This window comes from Miscanthus floridulus, chromosome 4, assembly GCF_019320115.1.
Source record: "Miscanthus floridulus cultivar M001 chromosome 4, ASM1932011v1, whole genome shotgun sequence".
Classification (NCBI taxonomy): domain Eukaryota; kingdom Viridiplantae; phylum Streptophyta; class Magnoliopsida; order Poales; family Poaceae; genus Miscanthus; species Miscanthus floridulus.
In genome coordinates, this window is record NC_089583.1 from 958,775 (window position 1) to 962,637 (window position 3,863).

Below are 3,863 nucleotides of genomic sequence, written 5' to 3' on the forward strand. Positions count from 1 at the left end.
AATATGAATATAAATGTTGAATGTGTGTCATCTAGCCATATATCTACAGTCACATGTAAAACCTGCACGCTCTTAGAAACCAAGGCTCTCGCCATCACCAATGCAGCTAGTGCCAGAGTACAGATGTTAAGCAGCAAGCTTCTGTGGATGCAGTACGCGCAGCTACATGAAGCATCAGCATCTGGATCCATTGCAAACAAACGTGATAGCTTCTGCCTGTTGTCGCTTTTTTCTAGTATTTTTGTTATGATATACAGTACTCCCTACCACAAGGAGTACGTATTTGACCATATATAGTCAATCACGTATTCTTAGAAACTCGATCGTGCTCTCCCTACCACGAATGCAGGTAATTTCGCAGTACATGTAAGGCCTGTTAGATTAATTGGACCTTGGAAAATTTGTCTACCTTACACAGCAATTTCATATGTCCATTAATTTTTTTTATGTGTGGTTAATAGTGCAAGGGCATGCATGGAATGAAATACCTTAATATTACTAAATTCTAGGTTTAGGATATATGATAACAATGTCTAGATTCACAGAAAAATATTTTAGATACAAAAGAATAATGTCCAAGGTTCATGAAAAAAATATTCTACTACTAGGGGAACAATTAATATTTTAGGTTCACTAATAAAAATATCCGGGGTTCTCTAACTTCATGAGAAATTATGCATGGTGTTACAGGTAGAAACAACAAATGGGAAAAGAAAAATAAATAAAAAACAATGGTAGCTTTCAAAGAAAAGAGAAAAAGGAACAAATCTTCACAAAAATGTTTCAGGATAGAAATTTTCTAACTTCAAAAGAAATAAATGTTCCAGGTTATTTTCAGGAAACATAATGTTCCAACTATAACAAGAACAATGTTCTAACTTTAGAAAATGTTATAGGTTTACGAGAACAATGTTCTAGGTTTGGAAGAACAATATTCCTCGGAAGAAAAATATTTTAGCTTCACGTGAAAAGCAAAAAATTTCCAGTCATGATCGACTTCTTATACATTTAAAGTAGAACTGACGCCTAGTTTTTTTTTTACTATTGTTTAGGAAACATATTATTTTGTCATCATTATGTAACTATAGAAAAAATTATAAATTATCTCTTGTGAGTTGCTGTTTTATTTAGTTGTATAAGATAATTGTCTAAAAATCGAAGCACTTAAATATAGCGACTCCGAATTTTTTCTAGACATAGAATTGGAAACGTTGAAGACAACATGAACCTACTGTACTATAGACCTAGTTAATTTAGGGGGAAATGAACTAAGCTAGTGACTCAGCAAACATCATTGGCTATCACTTGCATTGCACCTGAACTTGCAGATTTGGGAAACTGAATATAAGTGTCGTGGGCCGAGTACGAGAGCCCAGCTCAATGAATTACAAGTGGGCCATCTTGTGGGCTTGTGAGGCCATCGAGACCTTCAGGACCCCGGCGGCAGCTGCAGGTCCGCCGTGGTTGTCTTCTCCAGCATCTCCACGACCCTGCTCATCGTCGGCCGATCCTGCGGCGTGAGGCGGATGCACCAGAGGCCAACGATCACCAGCTTCCTCACCACCTCCTCCGTGGCCTCCGCGTCCGGTCCACAGGCTGCTTCCGCGCAGAACCGGTCCAGATCTTGGTACAGCCACTCTGGGAAGTACCTGGTGGCGGCCGTGCTCGCCGTTCCCGTTCCGGAATCATCACCAGACACGCCACCACTGCCCGTGCCTCTGGTGGCGCCGACCATCTCCAGCACCATCATGCCGTAGCTGTAACGTCGGACTTGCTGGTGACGGCGGCTCCCGCATGCCTGGAGAAGACCTCCGGCGCGATGTAGCCGGCGGTGCCCCTGGCCCCGACGATGGACACGGCGATGGTGCTCTCCTTCTGCGGGCACAGCTTGGCCAGCCCGAAGTCGGAGATCTTGGGGCGGAGGCCGCCGTCCAGCAGGATGTTGTGGGGCTTGATGTCGAAGTGCACGATGTGGGTCGTTGCAGCCGCGGTGGAGGTACTCGAGCCCCCGCGCGATGCCCACCGCCACGTCGAACAGCTGCTCCCACGCAGACACCAACCGTCCTCGCCATCGCCGACGGTGTACCTCTCCAGCGAGCCGTTGGGCATGAACTCGTAGACGAGGCACCTCTTGGACCTGGATCCCGATCCCTCCAGGCAGAAGCCCAGCAGCGTCACCACGTTGACGTGCGACGTCCGGCTGATGCTGGCCACCTCGTTTCACGAACTCCTCGCCGTCCACCTTGGCCTCCTTGAGCATCTTCACCGCCACCTCGCGCCCCGTCCGGCTCCGGGAGCCTGCCCTTGTACACCGTGCCGTTGCCGCCCTGGCCCAGCTTGTGGGCGAAGGACTTGGTCATGCGCTTCACCTGCGCGTAGCTGTACCGTCGTGGGTAGTGGTGCTGCAGCTGCAGCAGTGACTCCATCCTCTTCCTCCTGTCTGAGTCTGAGGATCCCCTTCTTCGCTTCTTCCATAGCCAGAAACCTCCGGCAACAAGGAAGCACAGCAGCGCCGCCGAACCCAGCGCGCCTGCTACTATGTCTGCGATGTGCGAGCCGGAGCCGGACATCAACAAGTTACATTACAATTGAACTCGTCAATTCGATGAGCAAATAAAGCAAAGCTAGGAGCTTCATCATCAATGGATGCTCGATTGATCGATCGGTACTCACAGACTGTTGTCTTTCTCCTTGTCCTCGAGGAGCTCACCGCACCTCCTGACGGTGCCTCCGGAGGCGGCGGTTCCACCAGCGGTGCCATGGACGGCGGCGTGCCAGGCACGATGGCCATGAACTCGTAGCGCAGGTAGCAGCTGGCCGCGTTGATGCGGACGCCGTCCATGTCCGCGCAGCAGACGCCGACCCGGACCACGTTCCCCGCCAAGCAGCGCCCGCACTCCTTGGCGGTCAGGTCCTCGGTGCACTGCGCCAGCCCGTGCAGCGTCGCGTTGGCGGTGACCGGCTCGTCGTCGAACGCGAACCGGCGCGGCGACTTGGCCGCCGCCGCAAGCATCCGGCCGTTCAGCCTCTCGCGCGCCGCGTCGAGTCCGGACGGGTCGGAGAAGTTGCTGGGGTTGGGCACGTCGAACCAGCGCGCCTTCGACTTGTCCGCCACGCCGAAGAAGCTGGCGTTGTCGAAGCGCACCAGGCACTGCGGGTACCAGAGCACCATGTCCCTGCGGCTCGCGCACCGCGTCCCGGGCAGCTCGCCGGCCGCGGCGGCGAGGCAGGCGACGCAATCGGACGCCTCGGCGTCCGCGAGGCACGTGGCGAGGCCGTACACCGTGTCCTCCGGCACGTCGCCCGCGGCGGCGGCGAAGGTGGCGTTCAGGAAGCTCGCGTTGCTGGCGGGCATGTCCTTGAGGGAGTCCGGAAACGGAGGAGATTGGCCTCGAAGGTGGGCCCGCGATTGGAGGTGACAGCAGAGGTGGAGCAGTCTGCGCAGGCGTACCTGCCATTGGCCTTGGTGCTGCAGAGGTTGGGCGCCTGAGGGTGCACGCCAGGGGCAGGGAGGAGGAAGACGAGGACGACGGAGACGGTGAGCAGGGCGGTGACGGGACGGGAACATGGGGATCGAGCTGCTACTCCTATGTCCTAGCCTGGAGGTCGCAGATGCTCGTCGCTGCTTGCCAAGCAATGGATGTGGAAGAACGGCAAGTGGAAGCAGAGAGTGACAACCACGGCAGCAGGTTGACTGGAGGGGGTCAGCGTCAGCCAGGTCGCCCGGTCTCCGCATTGCAGTTCAGGTCAGAGGAGCCGGCCGGCCGGTTGGCTGGCAGCTGTCTGATGCCCCCACACGGCATCAATCTGGCAGACTGACTACAGCAAGGAGTAACAAGAACCACTAGTACTATTACTAGTGT

At 53.8% G+C, this 3,863-nt stretch overlaps 1 pseudogene; it reads right to left on the reverse strand.

Annotated features, from left to right (window-relative positions):
• Positions 1-1,094: 1,094 nt before the first annotated feature.
• LOC136550742 (protein SUPPRESSOR OF NPR1-1 CONSTITUTIVE 4-like) lies at positions 1,095-3,812 on the reverse strand (annotated as a pseudogene).
• Positions 3,813-3,863: the final 51 nt, after the last annotated feature.